The 24,415-nt window shown below is 37.7% G+C and overlaps 1 long non-coding RNA gene across 1 annotated transcript in view; it reads left to right on the top strand.

The window, feature by feature from the left end:
* LOC103145713 (uncharacterized) overlaps window positions 1–24,415 on the top strand; it is an 80,148-nt gene that overhangs the window by 21,307 nt on the left and 34,426 nt on the right. Inside the window, exon 3 of the long non-coding RNA XR_477045.2 lies at window positions 5,991–6,039. This is a non-coding gene — a long non-coding RNA (uncharacterized LOC103145713). The remainder of the gene's footprint in view (window positions 1–5,990; window positions 6,040–24,415) is intronic.

The raw sequence follows: 24,415 nt of genomic DNA, 5'->3' as shown, positions 1-24,415 counted from the left end.
AACTTTGGGATCATAATTTACAGCCTAACCCTGCTTTACTAACATTTACTAATTATGTGACTTTTGATGACAATTAATCTCTGGATTTTTGACAATTGAACTGGATTTTTTGGGTGTGTTGGAGTAAAGAGGGTAGAATACCCTTTTTAAATTCTTTAATTGTAAATACTTGCAACTGTAATATTTTCCATCCAGAGTTTATCACATAAAATCCCCCCAAAAATACAATGACAAAATGTGAACAAATTCAAACCCTTTTTAAAGGCACTCTATATAAGGTGGAGGGAAAGAGACACGTCTTTGTGATATTCTGTGTGTGGGTGTGCTGTGTATATCTCATGGTGTGTGTTAGTGTCTAATTCTCAGTGACAGATAACTGGTTGGAGGAGCAGTGTGTCAGCTCTGTTTACCCAGGACAGGCCTCCTGGAAATTAGACCTAACTCATAACCACAGGCGCCAATTGTCCTTCTTTCAACACAAACACACACGGTCTCGCACAAAATCTCAAACCTATATGAAGAAATTTTTGAAATACAAGCATTTGCAGTGGAGGCAATATTAAACAGAAACACATGCAGGGGAATGAAAACTCAAGGCCTTAAAGACACACACAAACACACACGCATACACACACCCACACACACACACACACACACACACACACACAGTTACCAGAAAACAACTTATTCAGTACCTGTCACCTTTGCTTAATAAATAAGAATTTGGTTTGTGTGTGTGTGTGTGTGTGTTGTAGGTGACAGATTTAAGGATTATTTGAATGTGGCCATGTGTGTGTACTAGTGTGAGAGAGAGATAGAGATGGGGAGAAGTAGAGGAGCGAAGCTGTCTAGATTAACCATTTAGTCTGTGTGGTCAGGTGCTTTAATGAAAACCAATAGAGATTCACCCCGCTTTAATGAACAACATACACACCTCACCGCCTCAATTTGCACCTGCAATAAGGCTCTGTCACTCAGTCGGCATTTGTGTGTGTGTATGACTCTTAACAGAGAATAAAATGCATGCTAGAGGATTTACTTTTGTCTTGCTTTTTATCTTTCTTTTTTTGTCTATCATCTATTTTCTTAGTGTTGGTATTTCCATTCTCTTTCTAATTTACTTCCTATTTTCTCTTTTAAAATGTGTATATCTGGTGTTGCATGGTCTTATGTGAGTCTTGTGAAGTCAATCTGGCATGTGACACCCCTGATCTTGAGTCTGCAACCAGTAAACAACCCTGGCAATCAGAAGCCACCAAATTAATTACTGTGTGAAAGTTACACACACACGCCCAAACTTGACTCCATCGCAAATTCCAGATTTCTGCAGTCAAACAAGATGGTCTGTGTGTCCGATTTAAAACTAATCCTTAAGGTGTTCACTGAAAACCATAAGAATCCGCTTTAACAAAATCTTAGAGTTTGTCTGTGAAATCTTGGTCAATGTTGGTCAATGTTAGGCTTTTTTTTTTTTTTTTTTGTAATAGCGACGTGTTAAGCAGTATCATGTCAGAAAGAAACTTTATTGGAAAATAAGCTATAAATCTGTGGAAAACTTCACAAATTTTAAATAAAAAGAAAAAAAAATCAACCAAACATAACTACATTTAGATATATAACAGTCCAATTTTCTACACATATAATACTGTCACTGGGTCTGACCTCAAGCCTATCAAAACTACAAAACCAATGTTAGTGGCACATATGAGACACAATATCACATATATGCAGCTGAAGTGCAGAATTTGTAAAGAGAACAAATCTATACAAATGACAAACCTACAAAGAACAGAGGTTCTCTGTGGAGTTTTCCAGTTAAAGGTGGAAATACTTCAAATGAGGAATACTACACTATACAATTAGAAACATCATTTATTGTACCTCAAGTTGGAAATTTTCAGGTGTGCTCACAGCAAAGTATTAATCTTGGTTTTTGTGAAATAATTTGGTTTCAGCGTGCGAAGAAAATGAATGTAAGCATCCAAAGTAAAACTAGGATGTTTGAGAAAAAACCCCCCAAAAACATTAACCTGTCTAACAGCACTTGGGAAATTAAAACAAATCATGTGAAATGTCATAGGTTGACTAATAAGTTTGCTAATAACTTAATGGAATTGCTAAAAGATTCCTTTATACTTGAATGTTATATTATTTTTAAGCTAAACACTGACTTCAACCAGACTAAAAACGTATTATTATACTGATAAATTGAACAAAAGTGGTCAAATTTACTAGCATTTTGTATGTAATTTTCTTTTTTTAATCTTTTAGAGTAATTCATACACAGTTTGTGCTCATGTCAAATGTTGCTGATCCTTTGGCTTCTGCAATTTAATAATTGTGGGGAGAATCAGAAAGGCAAAACAAATCTGAAGCAAAAACCTTTATCTGATTGTGATAAACTCAGCAGATGTTACTTTTTAGTTGATCCTGTTGATGCATCCGTGCAATCATGTTTGCACTTAACTAGTCTGGTCGGGGCAATTTTAAATGATGGACTACTGCTTAAAAGTATTGTAGAAACAAGGAGGCTTTTAGATACAGCAGGCAGTGGGCAGCTTGTGTTACCTTTCTTGGTAAGCTCATGTAAAATAACAGTAACAGGTCACAGTGTGTTATCTGAACAGGTATTTGACCTGTCTGACCTGACTGTGTAATGACTAGACTGGCAACATGATATGTGATGACTGACTAATTTAGCAGCCAGACTCACAAGGATAGAAGAAGCTGACTCCTCTCTGTACGTGGAGAGAGACAACGCCACCTTTTCCCTCAGTATCACTTTCACAGACAGTGATGCTCTTGTTCTTCCTCAGTATTGTAACAGTCTTGCTGTAGCTTTAACCCCAATTTTGCTGTCACTTTTCAAGCTGCTGTGGCACCACTATCTCCTAATGGACTTTTTGACATTTGTTATCATCAGAAATGAAAACGTGCTGAATTAGGACTTTATGTGACAGGCTAGCCTGAAGTCGAGCATAATTTTGAAGCAGGAGGAAAGGGATAGATGTATGTCATGTTTTTTACGAGTAGAATAAAAAAGTTTCAGTGAAACCACCCGCCTTCAGAAGTAATGATTATGTGAAGATTTGTGTGGAACTGAAAACTAAAACTGCACTGCATCTTAATTCCTCTATGCATCGTGTAAAACAAAGTGGTGGCAGTATCATGCTTTGGGGAGGATTTTCTTTACTGGGGTGGCTTCCTGGACTTAATGGGAAGATAACTATCTTTATAATAGATGCAAATCTAGCAGAGACTCTTTCCACAGCTATAGATGCAGCAAAAGGTGATTCAGAAGTCCAACTGATTTTATAATACATGAATAAAGGCAGGGAAACACAAAAGGACCCCTCACTTTTCATGTTTAAATTTGTAAAATAATAATTATAATAATAATAATTAACTATATAAACTGTATCATATAAATGAAAAATGAAAAAAAATCGTTTTTTGTAATGTGACAAAATATGGAGCTATTTCAGTTGTGTTTGATATATAAAATCATAAAACTGAACACTTAAAATATGCATTAAAACACTTATATGGTTTAAACAAGTATTAAATATACTTCCTGTTTAAATTGACTTGTTTACATTTACTTAAATTAATTTCTCTTTTTTTTTACATTTAAGTGTCTTCCACAGAAAATATTTAAGCCTTTCCCCTTACACATGCTGACACATACAGGGACTGACTTTCACTTGCTTCTCAGGTACATGGCCAGACAGGTGAAACTCACACCAGCATCACATCACCTGAGCCGCTGATACACACTGATGCCTTCCACTCTGTTACCTTACCATCACAGTGTAACATTTCTTAATAATTACCTTAGCTCAGAGAAATGTTGGGAGCTCAGATAACGATTATCTGGGCAGGAGAACACATACAACATAACACTAAAAGGTTAGTGGTTATCAGAGACTGTTGGTAATTTACTGTAATATGATGTTTTTGGGATACTTTAAATGCAGCTTATTTGGAAGTAAGTTACTTAGACCAGAAAAAGAAACCATTTGTTTAGATTAAATTACACCACTTATGTTGAGATTTTTGTTTTAACCTTTGTTTTATGTCTATTCTGATGGGAATACCTAGAGGGAATAAACACATTATCCAGCTCAAAAATGTCAAGGTGTCCCTTTTTAACAACTCTGGCATGTTGACTGTGACATGCCCACCAGGAAACACAACTAATGCCATCAAGGCCTAATTATGAGCCAGCTCTAACTGTGCTCCAGGCTTCATCCATCATAGTCACTTTGACACTGTCTCTGCCCATATAAACACTCATAATTACGCTCTGTATCAGATGCTATTTGTCATCCTCTTGCTGGTTGTGTATGTGCTAATCACTACTATTATAGTCATATTAATACACCAAAGAATCCCGTAATGGTCTCACTGGAATATTTGTTAGTAGACTCAGATTTGAATTTGACCTTGATGCTGCAAAGTAAATAATAAATATTGACTTTCATACTGCTGTGCTTTCTGGATATTTTTTATTTATCCATCCAAAAAAAAAAACATAAAAAAATGAAAAACACTTTTTCACTTGAATTTCACAAACTTTTAAATATGAGCAATATACAATACCTTCAAACAACTATTCACACCCCTTGTGCTTTTGTATGACCGAAACCTTGAATTCCATTGTGAATGGAAATGAAAATGATACATGCTTTCCAAAATGTTTTACAAATAAAAATACGCACTCTCGCTAAAATGAATGCTAATTTTGGCTGCAGATTCTCTGAACAGCAACTTCTAAGTCTTGAGACAGATTCCTTAAAGGATTCAGGTATCACTGGGTCAGTATGACAATCCCTCAGTCTCAAGTCCTTTGCAGTGTCTTAAGAGTTTTCCTCCATCTCAATCTTCTCTTTAAGCCTGACTAGCTACTCTATCCCTGCTGAAGAAGAGGATCACCACAGCATGATGCTGTTACAACTGGGATTGTATCTCTAGGTGTTAGTTTTCTGCCTTCTGGAGCTCTTTTTGTGCTAGTAGACTTGGTTCTGGTCTCATCTTTCCAGAGCAACGTTCCCCTTCATGAGTTGTAGCAAACTGCTATCAGAACATCTTTTGAGTTTCTGTAAATAATGACTATAGAGGCCAGATTTTTAGTGTACAACTACTAGTTGTCTTGCCAACAACTTATCTCTGTAAATCTCCATGTGCCTCATAGCTGGTTTTCCAAACAATGTTCTCCTTTTCCAGCTATTGAGTATAGGTGAAAGGCCATGTCTTGCTGGTTTTACAGTTTTACGTCAGCCGTTCTTTGACCAGTGCCCTGAAAAACCTTCAAAACTCTGTATATTATGTTGTCTTTTATGACACTCAGCGAAACCATTGCATCTGTTACCCTCTCCCTCAGTCTAACGTCTTCAGCAGCCTCCAAGAGTTTAATCTTGGATTGGCCGCCATTTAGCTCTATCCATTTTTACAAAAACTCTAGCCAGCTTCCCTGGCCATTCTGAAAGAAAGCATGATGCTGCCACCGCCATGTGTCACTGCCTCTATAGCAACCCTACTGCAGTATCTACACAGAAATTACACGTAGGTGGACTTTATTTAATCATTAGCTGACATCTGATGGCAGTTGGTTAATGTGGATTTTATAGATTAAACGTAGTAATATTTAGATGCGTACCACACTTTTTAATTGTATGAAATTCTGACAACCATCTATCCCTTTCCTCCTCACCATGATGCCCTACTGTGTGGTGGTCCATTACATAAAATCTCAGTGAACTACACTGCATTTTGTTTTTCGTGGCAGCACATGAATAAGTCGCAGTTGTTTAAATACTTTTGTAATGAAATGTTTATTATTCCACGCTCAATATGCATGTAACAGAGTTGGCGAGGAGAACAGTTTGTCAAATTCTTTTTCCTGTCACTTAGTAACTTCTACAATTTTGGCTCTGTGTTCATTTCTTCAACCTTTTTATAATTTCATTCACCCTTCTTTTTTTTTTTAGGACTCGATGTGCCTCAGGCTGGTCTCTTTGGTCCGATGGCTCCCAGCAGGTATGTGAATTCAAGATGAAATTCTTCTTGGCACATTCGGCATGCTGAATGTTATGATGATTGCATACAATGGCCAAGAAGAAATTGTTAAACATATAAGGAGGTGTCTGACTCCTAGCATTTTTCCAAAAATGTATGCTAGTTTTTTATGCTTTAAATATCCATCAATTGGAAAATGACCCACTCTTACATTTAATAAAACTGTATTAAAATTAAAAATCTGCTTGTTTGGATCAGCTTTCAACCCAAGTGATTAGATAAAAACATGGTCCTTCCTATCCTAATTGTGTTTGATTATCCAAAATGTTTATTCATATTTTACAAAGAAGTGGTTGTTAAATCCAAACGTTAATGAAGTGAAATAAAATCAACATCTTGTAAAATGTTATGTTCTTGTAGTTCCCATTGTCTCCTTTAGAATGACTGTGATCAACAGCACAATATATATATATATATATATATATATGATGTTTAAAATCCATCCATCCATTTTCTTTACACCTTTGTCCCTCAGTGGGGTCAGGAGGGTTGTTGGTGCCTATCTCCAGCTAACGTTCCGGGCGAGAGGCGGGGTACACCCTGGACAGGTCGCCAGTCTGTCGCAGGGCAACACAGAGACAAACAGCCATGCACACACACACACACCTAGGGACAATTTTGAGAAACCAATCGACCTGACAGTCATGTTTTAGGACTGTGGGAGGAAGCCGGAGTACCCGGAGAAAACCCACGCATGCACAGGGAGAACATACAAACTCCATGCAGAAAGACTGGGGCCGGGAATCGAACCCAGGACCTTCTTGCTGCAAGGCAACAGCTCTACCAACTGCACCACTGTACAGCCCCTGATGTTTAAAATAAACTTAGATATTTGGTTGTTGTTGCCAGCTACTTAACAACATAAATCCATCATTGGGCAATGTGTAATGTACTTGGCCATGTAGTCTTTTGCCCTGTGTACTTGTAAATTAGTTTTCAGTTGTTACAAATGACACCAATATAAAATGAAGAGTTGCACAAAGAGCACAGTTTATCCAATCTTTTCAGTCTGCTGTCTTGACTCAACTGCGCTGTAAAGTAATGAAGCACGACGTAGTTTTCGCAGAGAGAGCTGGTAATTATGGAACCGCTGTGATGAGAAGGTTTTCTTTAGATGGACTAGATTGGCCATTCATTACCAGCACCCCCACTACACACAGGCAAATGCACACCAGCTTCAGAGACAATGGAGCACAGACTGATTCAATCTGGGCTTGTATTTACAGACAACAATGAGATAATCAAGTAGAGCATTACACTGAGTAGCACACGGCTGGCTGTGTGTGCATCTCAGTGTGCATACCTTCCTCATGGTTGCATATCCAAGTTTTTCAGTACTAAACTCACTGTTTTGCCCATCCTGTCTTACTGTTTTTGTGTGAAATCAACTCAGAGTGATATTGTAAATGAGAGCAAATACAAACTTACTCGTCATCCAGCGTGGACCATGTATAAAACAGAGTTTCTACAATACAAATTTTCCAGGTTCAATGCTTAAAACCTAACGCCTGCATCAATATATGCCATGAATTCATAGTAAATAATTCATTAAACCTTTGTAGTACCATCAATATACATGCAGCTTCTTTCAGTGCTTTTAGAATTTTATGTTTAGAAACGGATTGATGTTTTGCATGAAAATATGTAGCAACTTTTTTTACTAGCTGTAAAAATTGTTCTTCAGAAAGTTTGACAAGAACATGTGACAGATCAGAGGAAAACATAGGAGAGAAAACATCTTTTTGGGGAGGGCAGCTGGTGTTTGAAAAGGCTGTTTATGTACCGTTTGAGTGATAAAAGTAAATTAACAATTTCTTTTTTTCCTATTTAGTTGTTTCTTATTTCTTCCCTACACTCCTAGTTGATAAGTACTCAATTTCAAACAAGCACCTCTCCAGGGACCACTTTTAGATTTTACAATTTTTTAGACAGATCTGCTTAAACTCCCCATTTACCCATCTGACATCAGGACACACAGGCATGGATGTGTGGAGCTGGCAGTGGAGGAGTGAAATGCTGTGCCCTGGTCCTCTGGGAACTGGATTTAATACAACACAATAAAAGGACAGACAAGGGAGGGGATTTTTGATGTTTTTATCATGGCATCAGACACCCCTCATTGAAGGGTGTATGTTCTAGTTGATGTGTGTCTCTGCTGGTAAGTGGCTGGAAAACGCAGTCTGCAGGGGTCCTTCATCAAAGCATGCTTCCAGGAGAAATAGGCTAAGGAAGAAAACGGTAGCCCTTAATGGAATAGGGAGAGAAAAAGAATAATACATGAAAATAATCACATTTTTTCTCCCGTTTTTCTTTCAGTATAATTAACAATTGCAAACGCAGGGATCAGAGCTGATTTCCAATCTTTTCTTTTGAGAGCTACAGTTATAGCATTTTACATATTTTTATACTTTCTTTCGTAAAGCCAGAACATTTTTCCTGACCTTTTCCTCTGTGTTGATTATTCTGTTTGTTGACAAATGTTCTTTAGCAATCCTCTAAATAAAGGATGTAACCTCCCATGTACAAAGAGATGTAAAATTGTTACAGACATGGCAACATTTCAGTTAAGGATTAACTAAGATTGTTGTCACTCTACAAGCAGTGGTGAGAGCAACACATCATGCTGTTAGTCATGCTTTCAGTTCAGCTGTCTTCTTATTGTAGCACATCTCTAAGCAGGTGGCTATGGTTGTTCTCAAAGGAATGGTAAAATTTGGCTCTGTGAAATTCATTAACTCTCGGAAATCCTCATCATCAACCTTGACATCATATGTTTTTCAGTTATGTTACAATTTTTCTGCATAATTTCCTCTGCTGTCATCACATTGTCACCTTCATAGCACATCATTAAGTTTTATTTGAGAAGTTGATGCTGGTCCACCATGTAGTCCTGAAAGAGTGCTATTGAGGTGAAACTTAAGGAGCTTCTCAAGTATATTTCAAAACATAATGGCATAAAGTGCATTTTGCATCACACAATGGACTCTGTTTGGACCATTTAATTTTCCTGTGCTGGGATGCCTTTACCATGATTATTTCTCTTACAACTATTAACTGTCCCTGCTTAAGGATGTTCAGCGGTGTCCTCTTCTGGATTGTGCATTAAAAGAAGACATATTTAAATGGTCAGTTAACTGAATGAAACAAATTTTAATCTAACCATTATTCGAAAGCTAATCCTAAATTGATTATTTGTTTGCACCCTTAGTTTTAATTTCCTCCTTCTGCCTTTGGAACTGCTCTTTATCTATGGATCTTCCTTTTTAACTCCTTTTAGTGTCATAGTTTAGATATTATTTGTGCTTTTTGGAGATGCTCATCAGCTGTTCCCAGTTGTAAAAACAATATCTCATTTCCACGATTATGCATCATAGCAACTGTGCTAAAGTAAGAGCAAAAATTATTCCTGCTGCACAGTATTAAAAAAAAGCATAGGGAATAATTGTCTAAAGACATAATGCCCCAAGCAAAAACATTATGATCAAAAAGCAGAATAACAGAGCTACTTCAACATGGATCCACCACGAGCGACACAATTCAAGAAAAATTGACTGAGTTTATTATTTTTGACTTCTTTTTTTAAAGGTTTTATCAGCTCTAGTGGCCTTTATTTGATAGTTAGTTGACAGGAAAGTGGGTAATGAGAGAAGGGGGAAGACATGCGGCAAAGGTTGCCAGGCCAGGAATCGAACCTGCAACAGCCACGTTGAGAACTGAGGCCTCCATATGTGGACTGTGCTTAACCCCTGCGCCACCACAGGACACCACTATTTTTGACTTTTCACGCTAGAATTTATTTAAACCAATCCTGTATTTGTAAAAACATTGAAAACTGAGTTACTTCATTTCCACATGACAATTACTACAGCTCTGCTTTTTGTTTCAGATGATATCTTATGGATAATGAACTATCTGATAAGCTAAAAATGTAATGTTCATTTAACTAAGCTGCAGTCGTATTTAATTGATCATCAGTGCCCTCTTTTGAAGAGTGTTTGGCCATCAGAACAAATTACTCGCCCTCTTCTTTCCCAATCCTATTGAACTTTTGACCACCATCTCTGAAGGTCAAAGATCAAGGCTCAGGGTTAGATTGGTAGCACTAAGGAGTCGCACGACCCGGCTGGCTGTTCTTCTACGTTTAAGCAGGTGGAAAGAATGTGATTGTGGCGTTAGATTGATTAGTGGTGCATGCCTGAGACCTGCAGGGTCTGTGGATGTGTGCGTGTTGTTACAGAGGCAGCAATGCATTTCAATGCATCTAATGTGAAAGCTGTCAATACTCCTGATCCAAACCACAGCGCTTCATAGGAGGTTAATGCCCTTTGGCTTGTTGGTGGGTCTGTCTGTCTGTGTGTGTTAACTGACAAATGTTTGTTCTTACACATCAGCCAGGAGAAAATGAAGGAACAAGCTTTGATCAAGCAGGCCATGACAATTGTACTATTTTAATCATGTTTGTCCACCCATTGCTTATTATTGGTGTTTATTTTCTGTAGCTCAAAGGAATGTCTTTTTTTTTTTTTTTTACATCAATAGGTGCTTAACAATATATATATATATGTGGGTTTTCTTTTCTCAAATGTGTTTAATCTTGACTGTTTTATGGGAAAAATGTCATCCAACATTAGTGCTAGCATTAACAGCTGCTCTCGGTAGACCGCTGGAATCGAGGCTAAACTTTCCTGAATGTAAATGTAGATGAAGTGTTATTTAGCCTCAATCAAGCACTCTCAGCATCAGCTTATTTGCTTTCCTCCATAGTCAGGATGGATGTGATTTTTCAGCCATTTATATTTAATGTGTATGCCATTACTTTGCACCGGATACATTTGTACCTCGATAAATTGTCCTTGTTGTTTCGTAGTAATGGAAGGTTGCAAGTTCCCAGTTTTATTTGAATAGAATAATTTTTATTTTAGATTACTAGGTATAACTAAATTACCACTTGGCAGTAGCTCCCTTGTTTGTACAGCACTATGAGTTTGTTGATTTGCATTACCCTGTTGTTTAAATGTGTAGAATCATTTCCCGTGTGGGGGAGAAATTGGTTTGCCGAAAGCTTCTCCGTACTATCCCTCTGGTGCCTCCACTCAACACGAGAGATCATACAGTATAGTCCTGAATCACCCCACACAAATCCCTGTGGTGATTATCAGATCTCCTCAGATCCTTTCAAAGCCCCAGACTGAATTGGAAGCCACTTTGTTTGTTATTTACTTGCTGTGTATTGCTGAACTGCAGCTACATAGAGACCAAATGCATGAACACAGTCACACACACACACGCACGCACGCACGCACGCACGCACGCACACACACACACACAACCTACTGCTTTAATGAAAGATGCACTCGACAGTCACTTTAAAAGCTACACCTTTCTTGTATCATGTTGAGTATTATTTTTCACTGACGATGTGTTAATTTGCTTAAAGTCAACTTTAGACAATATCAACACTCAGAAGAGAAGGACATGAAGAGATGGACATGTTCAGCAAGAATTTAAATTCTAGCTATAAATGAATCCAAGTGCACCAGAAAAACACGTCCCACTGTAGTACACCACCATCTCCATCCGGTGAGCTCTACTGGAGCTCACCGGATGGATGCTTTCTTGTTGTTTGCAGCATATTCTTACCCTGCCACCTGCAAAATTAACTTGAAATGGAAACCAAAAAAAGATTGTCGTTTTTGGACTGTTGTCCCATTTTGATGAACCTGGCAGAATTGCTTCTCAAATTCCTGTTCTTAGCTGACACCTGATTGGGCTCCTGATTTGGTCTGAAGTGTGTATTCAGAGTTGGTATTCTACCTAACGTTTTTGCAACCCTTCCATCTATCTGAGAACTCTTAGCTTATCACCTGGTTATGAAATTTTACTTGGTACAAGTATTTTCCCAAGTCAACAAGACAAAAGTCAAAATAAAGTCTCTGTCATGTGTGGTACATTATGAAGTCCACAAGTTTTGGAATGCATCCATGATAACGAGCTCTTCAGACCCTTAAAACATTCAGAACTAATTGATATTACATATTTCCGTGTGCATACGTTTGAATATAGATGCTCGTTTGCGTAATCACCCAACACGAATGAAAGTCTGTCTCTGAATGTGTCTCTAAGTGATCATATTTGTCTTCTGAACGTAGCTGAATGTAAACCAGGTCTAGCCGACTCCCCGCAGACAGGCAGATACGGAGATATTATGGGATTTGTGCAGGCACTCTCCCTTCTCGCTGTCTTGGAGAGCGTGTGCGGAGATATTATGGAGATCAGAGGCAGGCTGGGAGCCTCTGAGGCTATTAGCTCATCTGTATTGTATTGAGACGAGGGTATGTACACATCTGCTGATGACACCAGAGGATTGAACAGTGTGTGTTTGTGTTTGATCGAAGGCACACCATTTTCTTTCCTCTTTGTTTCTGTATACGTGATGTTTAAATTCGCTTGTCCATGTAAGCCTCCAATATTGTCATAATTTAACAAGTATGCTCTTGCAGGGAAATTGCTCAGGTGTGGAAAAACAACTGATGAAAAAACATACAAATAATAGAAACACATTGTTTCCACCTTTTTTTTCACTTTATGTTGCATGGTTTGATCTGTCAAGGGATTTATTGCTATCAAAATGTAAAACATTTCATTTTGGGAATCATGAATTCAACTCCAAATACTGTATGAGAAGAGGAAATGCTGATCAAATCACTCCAACTGTGGCCAACTTTGATTCGGCATATTTTGTAAACCAGGCGCTTTTGTATTTTATCTTATCAGTACATTCTTGGGCCAGTAAATAATCAGTAAAATGTTTTATTTGACATTTCTTTGACACAGTTTCGGCTTTGTTCAAATGCTTGCAAGATTAAATGAAGTTCCATATTTGCATTGCGCTGTTGACTGCATCTTTTCCAAAATCAGGTTATATCCATCTTTCATCTTTTTCTCACTTTCTCTTTCTTTTCTGTTGAGACAGTAAGTCTAGGTCAATTGATGAATACAGATGTCACTAAATGTCTTATCAACATGACTAAAAAGTTGTAGGCTGAGGTGTTAGAGCAAGAAAGGTAGAATGAAAGCAGAAGACAAAATCTTGCTCTCACCTCTTTGTGCCAACGTTTGCAGCTTTATCTCACTTTGATTGATATGGCGTCAGAGGTTACTCGATTAAACAGTGCTTCACACTGCATAGATTCCTACTTAAAAGTCTCAGGACCTCTAAATTATTTATTGATGTCTGTTCCAATCTGCATCTGGCTAAGGAGGCCGGTGCACCATGTGAGGGTGAAGGAGAACCGCTCTCAGCGGTGGTGGGGGGGTTAGCCCAGCAACGCCTAGAGGAACTTGTTTTCCATGTGCACTTGTTCACCTGCCCATCTTCTCTAATGGAGCTCAGCAGGGAGGGATGAATAGGCTTGAAAGTAGCAGAGCTGCAACGAAATTGCACCGCAGCAGCTCAGCGTGTGCTGTCTTCAGTTCGCACGAGTAAAATCCCTTTGCTGTCTTTTCTTCTCCAACTCAGGCTTTTACCTATAGGAGGAGAAAAACGAGACGGGTTTGCAGGTGCATATACTGTAAATCACCAATGAACAAACTATCCAGGAGGGAAGCAAGGAAGCACATACACTCTTGTAAGTGTTCTAGTAAAATACAGAGTCAAGCAGGTAAGAAGAAATTGGTTAATATCCCGGGAAAGTAGCTCAAGAATCTTTTTAAAGTTCAGTGGTAAAGGAGAACGGCTTCTGATTTGTTTTCTTTCTTTCCCTTGAGTTCACATTTAGTGGAAAAATAAATTTACATGTCTGATTTAATACTAAGTTATTTGGAGACATTTATGTGTTCCAAAGTGCAAGGTAGAAGTAAAGTATTGGTAGAAAAGTGGTAAAGTTATAGAAATTCTAGTAAATAAGCTCTGGGTCTTAAAGATCTCCAAGGAACTTTAGAAATGGGAGAGTGCTGACACTTGCATTACTTGTTGATGTTCAAACCATGTGAGCCTTTTCGACGTAAGCAGAGATTTAGTTTTTAAGTTATGGGTCAATCAAATAAGGAAAAAAAGTTTAAAAATAGTTTAAATTTGTAGTTTCACATAACAAAATATGAAACCATACATAAACTTTTAAGGGATATGAAGACCTCTGTAAGGCCCTGGATGATGAAATGAGATGTTCTTGTCACTCTGTGTGATCGTTCACAGTCATACCTGCCCCCTGAGTGGCAGCCTTACAAATCTTTCCAAGTATAAAAGTGCATGTCAGTGAAAGATGGCCAGGGCTTAAGCATTGACACAACCTTGAGGACTGAAGCACTGGACGGAGGTCTCTGCTGTTTGGTTAGATGAAGTTCAGGGAAAAGTAGTGAGCTCATTTACTTTGTATTGTGTTGAAAGCGGGATGTGAGTGTGAAGCTTTAGCTCTGTGGGCCGACCCATGTTTCTCTCTCTGCTGTTTATTGAGGGCCTGTCTCAGGGGCCAGATATTGATTTTTGCCTGGATAAGATGGGATAGCCCTGGAAGACTCCATGACGGATGGATGCGAGGAAAAGAACAGACTAAGTGGAGGTGTAGTTCTTGTGCTATCCCTTGACCCTCACTTATAATTTGTGAATAAAGCAGTGCATGTTTTTCCCCTCCCCTCTGCTGCCAATTTAACCGATGGTAATAAGATAACAATGGCATTAATTTGGATGTTTTTCTCCCAGAAGCACCAAAGGACAACTTAGTTGTTCAATTCATTAGCTTGCACTATCAAGGAACAAATATGAGCTCATCTAGGAACTCCTTACTGACTGAACAGTTGAGTAGATAATTCTAGATTTTAATGAAGTCAAATCATGACACTCAGACTTTAATAACTTCTAAGTTGTCACATTTGTTTGTTGGCCCTTCATTTGTATTGAATATGTGTGCCATTTTAGGTTTTTGACTCAGTTTTCTCCCCAAAGTACTTCTCTTCTATCTCATTTTGACATTTGACAAGCAGATAATCTTGACTCTATCAATGTTGCTGTTTGCAGTTTAAGTGCCAGGTTAAAATCACAAGAACCAGACAGAAGCACACACACCTTCAAGGCTCTCTGTCAACTTAACGTTAGACGATCAATGGCAGTAGGTCAGCCTGGTGATTGTGAAACTTAGAGCTGCGTGTGTATATTGTCCTCTGTGTTCATTTGTGTGTCTGAGTGAGTGTTTACTGTGTTGTTCTATGCCTGATGGAGAGCAGGGCTTAGGACAGCCGAGTGCGTAGGGGTTTGGGGCGAGTTGGGGGAGAAAAAAGTGCCCAAGATTCATTTTTTCTCATCTTGTACAGAGGGAGAGCAGGGGAGGACGATGTGTTATTTTTCTTGGCTTTAGCCCTCACGGCTCTAAGTGGGTATTGATCAGGTGCCTTAATGCAAACCTGTCAAATTAATTTTGCAGAGAACGAAGGTTGTGACTGCTACAAGATTGCTTCAGCACTGAATAGTAGGGGGATGGATAGATGGATAGAGGGATGGATAGACATGGCTTTGGATTGTTAGAGATCGGGAATGCATTTGTATGGTCCAAATAGGAAGCTTGTATTCATTTTTATTTATTTATTTTTTCACTTTTGGTTCTTTTCATACTCTTTTTGTGATTGTTCCAATACTTTCCCTGGCCTTTACAAAATAATATGTAAAGGCTAGATAATGTGCCATTATCTACATGTGAACTTACACATGTAGATAATGGTAAAAAACTTTTCTCTGATTTTGAGCTTTGACATTTAGTTTATCTAAATATAAATTTCACACCGGCTACTGTGGTATCTGTCCGCTGACTGTAGGAGTTGTTTGATTGCTGTACAGACGTAGCAATCAATACTAAGCAAGAACACAAGCCGTGCAATACTTTGGCTCAAAAAAATCATTGGAAGAACATTCTCTCCGGAAAAAGAGCAGTATAACAGAATTATAGCAGTAAGTTTCATAATGATTCAGAATAAGCTTTAGTGAGATTTCCAAATATTTCAAGATTTGAACTCTGATGACATATTAAGTATGTTTTAAATTCATAATGTTTGTGCACATGAGGTTGCTTAGAGCAGGACTACTCATCCCTCCCTGGTCTCTCATAATCCTGTTGCGTTATAGCGGCATAAACATTTCCTTGAATGTATATCAGTACGACTGCAATGACGTGTAAAGTAAGAAAATAAACTACGGAAACATTTTCAATCAGCACATCTGCTCATGCGAGTCCCTGATGTTTTTTTTTTTTGTTTTTTTTTCTCCCTTTGCTTCAGTTTTTGTGAGTTATAGTGGTTAGTTTCACAGTGGCTTGCCAAAGACTAAAAAGAAACATTTATGTATTTCTTGAGGATTTTATATAATAATTGTGAAGTGAAAATAAGATAAATATTCAAATTTAATTTTAAAAAAGTTTTAAAAAGCATGGTATCATTTGTATTTATACTACTCAGCCTCATTTCTGTACAGCTGAAGCTGAAAATCTTTTCACTTTTGTCTCTACTAGTTCTGCACACCAGGAGACATTTTTTATTCTTCTTTTCAAAAAGCCTTAAATTAAGTTAGACTGGGTAGAGAGTGTTTCATCCAGGCCTGCCTCGTATTTCATCTTCTTCAACTCTGACCAACTTTCCTGTCCCTTGTGAAAAACATATCCACAGCATGGTGCCATCGCCACCATGTTTCTCAGTTGGGATGACATCAAACAGTTTGAATTTGGTCTCACCAAAGCAACTTAATCTACATCTCTGCAATTCATTCTTAATGGCTTGTAGAGACACTATAGTAAAGTATATATATATATATTGTTTTAAATTATTAAAATGGGCAGTTGTTATCGTGTTTAGAGGGCTCTGAAGTATTTGTGGATTTTAGCTATTTGCCGGCAGTTTTGGTCCCCAAGCTCTGTGAATATACAGGCGGCCCACTGTACATTTATTTTATCAGTATTACATGGTCTATATTAATATTGTGACTGTGTAGTGCCAATGGCATTTATTCTACTGCCAGGAAAATAACTTTGTAGATTTCTATAGGACATCCTCTCTAACTCAGTGGCTAAGAAAGCTACAGTAAGCTTTGACAGTCACCGTATCCATTCATATGTTTGTCATTTGTTTCTGAGTCACTGTCTTTTTAAACCCTTGCTGCTGCTTTCATGCAATTTTCTGAAGTGCAGTTTTAAGTTATAGGTGAAACATATCGAGGCTTTTTCCTCCTAATCAGCTTATCACTTTCTTCAGCTACCCCACATGGACACATTATGTGATCATGAGTTCAACTTAAAGGGTTTAAAATTACTTAGTTCAGTTGACATACTTTAAAGTTTGAAAATTACTTAACATGTTATCTTGCAGGTTTCTTCTCTTGTTTTTCCAGGCATGCTGGCTATTTTCAATATGTTAGCAAAAGCAAAACTTATTCCGTTCACATCAGTGTGTCAAAGTAATTCTTGATTTAAACTCCCAAAATAAAAAAAAAAACATTTCATCATTGCAAAATTGCTTTTGCATTTGTAGCAGTATTTGCATTTTCTTTAACCATTCTTTCTGCCTTTGTCTCTCTCAAGGGCTCACCAACACTGAATTTATTTAAATTGTAACTCAAATTGTCTCACTTTATATAGCAAGCTGCTGTGGCACTCTAGATGCAAATATATTTGTGGGATGTGTGTGTGTACGCATGTTGCATAAGTGTGCACCTGTGATTGCGCAAAGTGTATTTGTGCTCTTTGTAAATTGGTTGGCTAGTCTGAGAGGTTCCATTACTGCTCAGTGGCTCAGTGGCTTTCATCTGGTCATAGAGAGAAAGTCCTTACCTCTGAAGCAAAAAGGACACAATCTGTGCAGCCAATGCAAAAACACATTTATACAACTAAAAACACGGATAAACATGGAAAACACAATGTGGGAGACCAGAAAGTAAGTCTCGTGATAAAATACAGAATCATTAATCTAAGTGCAATCCTGAAGTGCACATCCTCTAATACAACACAAAATATCAAAGTATCCATACAACTTAGTTCTTTTTTATAAAAATGGAGAGAAATCCATTGTTGCACTCTCTTGAATAACCCCAAAGTTGGTGAAATTCTTCTGCCTTTTACAGGTATCCAATAAAAATTTAAGGTTGAGTTTCAAAGAAACAGTACTTTGCTACTTCAGACTAGTTGCTATATATAAAAAAAGTTCACACATGATCAGTGAAGATTCTTAATGTAACCGAGATATGTTTTCCCACTGTTCAGAATGATATTTGTGGTAGGAAATTAAGGCTTGTATGGCATGTGGCAGACAGATGACATGTACCAGGATGGCAGATGCAGACTGTCACAGAGCAGGAAATCCAGACATTACTGATTGTGTTTAGTAATAACTGATGTACACACACAGAAATAAACACTAATGGAACTCTGGAAGTTTTGCATGTTGCTCTTAAACCAACTCGGTACAAATTGGTTTTGGTAAAGGAAATGTGTGCCGGATATTTGAGGACTCCTAACTGCTTAGTGTGTGTCTGCATGAGCAGACTTTTGGTCTTTGCAAAGAGAACTAAAGTGAAACTTTATGAAAACTTGATTTTCAAAAGTGGCATGAAGAAATATAAGTCTTTGAATAATGAGGCAAGTGTGACAAAAATGCTCAGATCAGACAGGTGTATAAAATGATTCTCACAAAAGTAACGTTACTGACTAATAGGACAAATATGCATCAGTACAAATAATTAACAATTCATAATAAGACAAATTATGTGCAGGACTCATCATGCAGAATTGCACAGTGAGATGCTCAATTCTATGCCAATTGAAATTCAATTAATGGTGGTTTTTCTTGTAGTAATAGCTCCCAATATAAATTCTTGACTAGCTCATGTGCGAGTTGCAGACTCATGGTCTGGACCAACGGTAACTCAACCTTCTGTCCAGACCAGAGGGTTGATTTCTTATTTTTTAAAGACAGCTTGTACAATGCCAAATCAAGAAAATCATGTTGGTGCATGTTGGTTTTGTGACAATTACAGCTGATAATCAAAACCTCTGAAAATACCATCAGATAGCAAATTGTAAGTGTGTTGTGATCTTCTGTTGTGTTTTTAAGTGTTGCTAGCACTGTAATAAAGGGAATGTTTCTGAAATCTCTTTAAAAATAAATGCTCCTTATCAAGTTGGATACATGAGATAAAGCAGTAGAGGGATCCTCAAGACAGTAAAATGGAGGGAATATGTGTGTGTGTGTGTATCTGTTTGGAAGGTGGGGTGGATTTCCTGTCAGTCTTTATATGCATCAAAGGCCATAGCCCATTCAAAGGAACATGACGGAGACGTAGAGCAATCTGCCTGACCAAAAGCATTTAATTTTCAAATGTCTCCCAAATAAAACGCTATTCATATGAACAAGGTGCAGCAGACATGCATATGCACGCAAATGATTTTTCCAGCACACACTCAAGTCTGGATGTATGCGTGCACAGATATGCATATGCCATTCTGCCCCTCATCTATTACCTCAACCCCCACAGACTCAGGGGAAAAGAGGAAATGTCTTTTTTTAAAGGATTGAATACAGAGGGGTGAGCTTTGCCACTTTAACCTTACATATGCAAAATTTGGTGCTATGTATTCATGCAGAGAGCCACAATACGGGTCTTACATTTAGATGTCATTTTGCTGCTAATGCCAGTGCTGAGAACAAAATGCATCCTCCTTTTTCAGTAAAAACTTGATTTACTAATGTTTGAAAATTAAATGCACATGTTGCACATATTAGAGTAAAAAAAAAATATATATATATTAGTGCTTCATTTAAATTATGTACTAGAACCAGTTAAAAGTTTAAAAAAATAATACAGTGTTGTAAGTAATAAACTTAAATTTAACAGCCACAAGAGAATCCATTCTGTTTGTCACAGTGCAACACAGAGACACACAAGCATGCACACACTCACTCCTAAGGACATTTTAGAAAATCCAAATAATCTAATTGTCAGATTTTTGGACTGTAGAAAGGAGCCAGAGTATAGAACCCAGGGATTCACAGGAAGACATGCAAACTCCATTCAAAAAGATCCAAGGCCGGGATTCAAACCCAGGACTTTCTTGCTGCAACAATGCAACCAGCTGGATCACTGTGTGGCCTCCACTTTGGTCTTTTTTCAAAATTTTCAAACAAGCTGCTGCTGAATAAAATGTTTCCCTGCAGCATAATGCCATGAGTGTAGGGATCATGCACTGGATTATGTGCAGCTTTAGGTTTTTGCTGCAAATTCCTTTGGCTAAAAAGTGAAATCTTAATAATTCTTCACAGAAAAAGTGTTTATTTTGACATAAGTTTGTTCACAGGTGGTCTCTTCTTCCTAGTTGGCTTCTGAAATAATTGTTTGCACTGGTTGTATTTTGGGTTATTGATATAAAAGAGGTTAAATACAAACGTGCGCAACACTTTACAGAGTGTATTTGTAACAGAAAATAAACAAATGGTTTTTCTTCCACTTCACAATTATGTTTTTTGTTGCATTGGTTCATCTACTTATAGATTGAATTTTGGCGTTCTAATTTGAGATCTGAAAAAGAGGGGTTAATATTCCAGCAACACTGTTGTATGCAAGACGTCTATTTGATTTATATTTTTTCAGGCAATAAGCACACAGGCTCGATAATCAATTATAAATTCTAAAATTTACAAATAAAAAAAAACAAACTGCTCCATAAGAGATTCTTTGTTCTTGTAATATCACTTTTACATATTGAAAACCTTTACCGCTGGCCAGATGATGTTAGCTTTTTGCAGCATTGTGTGGCAGACAATAAGGCTACAAGTGCTACCAGGATCAGGTGTGTTTGCCTGATGGCCAATACTGAGATCAAAAGGCGTATTTCAGTATATTTTAATTGAATTGAAAAACATCTGCAGCAAAACTGAGTTTCTGAATTATTAGGTGTATTAGGCATTTGGCTAGTGATTGGATGGATGGTGTTGGATGTGTATTAAAGGGCACTTGTGTTTGCCTTTTAATCGAAATAAGTGTTCTTGACCTCTTTAGAGATGTGTGTAACACAATGAAGTATACACTTGACAGGCAGTGCTTCTGTGTGCAGATGCTTTGAATCATTTGATGTGAAGAATCTGAAGCAGATTCATTTCTTATTGTGAGTTTCCTTGCTAATAGTACTTCCAAAGTAAGATGGAGAGTGAGAGCTTTAACATTTTTGGTCTAAAAGGGATTTTCAGGGTGTTTTTAAAAAGAGTTGATTCCACTAAGTAGGGCTGCTAACTGAGCAATCCCACAATCCAATGTCCTAAATCCAAAAGATTTTGAACATTCATACATATGGGGCAAAGAAAAATGGGAAGCGGGGGGAAAGAACATCAAATGAAAGGCTATTAAAACACTGAAGATAAGAGAGTTACACCAATTTCCCCCTTCCATCCTTGTTTTCCTTCCATCCTGCAATCCATCTTTTTCTCAATTAGGAAATGAAAACTACAGATCATCTTAAGAGGGGAGAGATTACTCTCTGACCCTGATGTCCTGTGTGTAATTCACTATACAATACTTTTTGACTTTTACTATAATTAAGAAAATTCAATTCACTTATGACTTTTAAACCATCTTATTGATCTTCAGCTTTACGCAGCAGTCCACTTTTGAAGGAAGAAAATCTCATAACTTCTGCAACTAAGACAAAGTCCCAGAGTATATTAATGTTAAAAGCTTTATAAAGCGAGTGCATTTATGGTATGATGATTTGCACGAGGGAATCAAAGTCCTGCCTTCCTTCCCATCTGCTACTGGAGCCATAAATGTAAAAAGTAATATCTAGCTCTTTCATTTGAACAGATATATAGTTATCAGCATATCACAGATTCTCTTTTGTATATAGATTTGCACTGATTTTCCCTTGTTTCCTCCTTCTGCTGCACATCCTCCTCTAGACATGTGATTGATTATTTAGACAGCTGCACTGAGGAACCAAACTTTCTCTTTTTTTTTCTGCTTTGAATTAATAAATTAAAATAAAGTCTTTGTGTATGTGCGTGTGTTTTGGTTGTGCAGGAAGATGGGTAGGGGGGGCAGTGCTCCATATGGTTCCTATGACCCCCTATAGAGCACAGAAGCACTTCATCACCCATCATTTTCTCTGTATGCACTGTGCTTGCAATGTGTATTTGTGACAGCCTATTATGACATTCTTGTTTCTACTATTGATGCATTTATCATTTGGTAATATTAAGATGTTTCCCTTTAAGTTTGGTTCAGTGCTCAGTTTCTAGAGTAAGTAAACTAATTTAAGTTGGTTTTTTTTGTCATATTATTGCCAAAAAAATCTCTTATAGGTATTTTAATGGCTTAGACTCTGCCGTTAAATTAAAATGATTGTGTTATTTCTTCTATTTAATTAAAATAAAGCTACTTCTTACCAGCTAATGTTAATTTTAAGTATTTGTTACCTTCCTGATTATTGACTTCTTTGTTTGGGGAGTAATTTTTGGTGGTCTGTCCCTTCACAGAGAGTTCTTCTTGTGTTCAATTAAAAAAAAAAAAACATTAAAAAAACTACTTTTAGGTAGCAGGTTAAGTGGCAGCAATGAACTTACCCTGTGTAAAGTACTTAAAATAAAACAGGCCATACAGTCATTAACTTCTGTGCAAACACCCATCAAAAGGGAACATTGGAAGTTTAAGTGTTTGTAAAATAGTATTCATGTAAACCACCATGATGTTTGTCTAAGTGACGACAGTTCAAGTTTCAGTCTAGCTCTTAATTTGATGTAAAGTTAAGAAATTTTCTCTTCCACATAGTCATGTTTCTTCATTCCATATGCAATGCACCAGTCCCCCTTAACATGCTGGTTCCATTTCACCCTGATTTTGACCCAATAGCTCAATGTCGGTCTTGCATTACCATGAAACTTTCCTTCAGTAAAATTTGTTGACTTGCCGTGTCACATCTGCATGTTCCTGTCAGAAACACTGAGCCTTTGTGATTGTTAGACTTAAATTTGGAGACAGGAAAATTCTTTGTGAAAGCCTTTCCACAGTTTGGTAAAAAAATAAAATAAAATAAAATCTTCTATTTCTAATAGCATGAGGGTTCAAATATCCAGACAGAGTTGTACCCCAACTTAAAGTTGTAAGTTGGATCACTCCACCCTGGATAAATTCATGCAGATGAATGTAGGCAAACTTTGGACCAGAACTGCGCTGCTGAGATAACAGATCCTTACTAGACAGAGTGTGTGTTTGTCTGTCTCTGTGTGTGCGCTTACATGAGACCCACAGTAGTCAGAAGTGGTTATAGGAACACTGTCTTCTTCATCGCCCAGAGGGCTTTCTGCTGCTACTTAGCTGATAACACATAGGACCATCTTTTCACACATTCTCCCTCACCTTCTCACTTTACTATCAGCACTCACTTTCTCAGTTTCTCTCTCTTCTCTATGTGTATCTCTCACTCTATTCATTTCCCGCGGGCCTCTCTCTGTCTCTCCCTTGCTCCTGTCTGCAGGAATGAATCAGACATAAGAGACCAAACAAGATTTTCAACCCATTGCTTTTGATTAAGTGACTTAACACAGAGGTCTGCGGCCCAGCAATATCACTAATGGTCCGAAGAAAGAGAGATAGTGTGTTTGGGGGGGAAATAGAGAGAGGAAGAGAGGTAGGGCGAGAGAGAGAAGGGGAGAGAGAGGGAGAGAGAGAGAGAGACGCAGGCTAAATCTCTCACAAGTAGTCCCATTATCTCTGTCCAAAGGAGAAAGTGATTATGAACTTAAAAGGAGCTTTGTGCTCATAGCTTTCTCCCTAGCAAGTTTAGTTGGAGAATTACGATTAAGCCGGATTTAAATTCAGGCAAAAAGCCTTTTTACACAGAGGAGACGCAAAGGCGGAAACCCCCTGTCCTTCAGAGAGAGGGTCTACACATTCAAATAATTTTGAAGTTATTCTGCAAGTTTCCAGATTCTGAATGTTTGTCATTTAATTGATGTGCCAGAGTGTGTCCTTGTAGGTATTTCAATCAATCAATCAATCAATCAAATTTTATTTGTATAGCACATTTCAGCACCAAGGCATTTCAAAGTGCTTTACATAATTAAAATAAAAACAGCATGTGACAATAAAAAAACTGTGAGAAAGAGATTTTGAAAAAGATTAGATTAAAACATTAAAACCAGCACCCCTTTTAGGACTTCAGCTAAACGTCGTTTAACTGGGGCTCTAACCCTCTGGGACTTTAGTCAAAAACACCGTTTGAGAAGGACTCCAACCTCTAGGTTTTTAGTTGAAACTCTAAACCCCGTAGGACTTTAGTTAAATGTCGCTTAACTGGGACGTTTTCCAGGGGGCTTTATA

Source organism: Poecilia formosa, unplaced genomic scaffold (genome assembly GCF_000485575.1).
Source record: "Poecilia formosa unplaced genomic scaffold, Poecilia_formosa-5.1.2 Scaffold146, whole genome shotgun sequence".
Classification (NCBI taxonomy): domain Eukaryota; kingdom Metazoa; phylum Chordata; class Actinopteri; order Cyprinodontiformes; family Poeciliidae; genus Poecilia; species Poecilia formosa.
The sequence above is the reverse complement of the archived record's forward strand: the minus strand, read 5'-3'. Positions and strand labels throughout refer to the sequence as shown.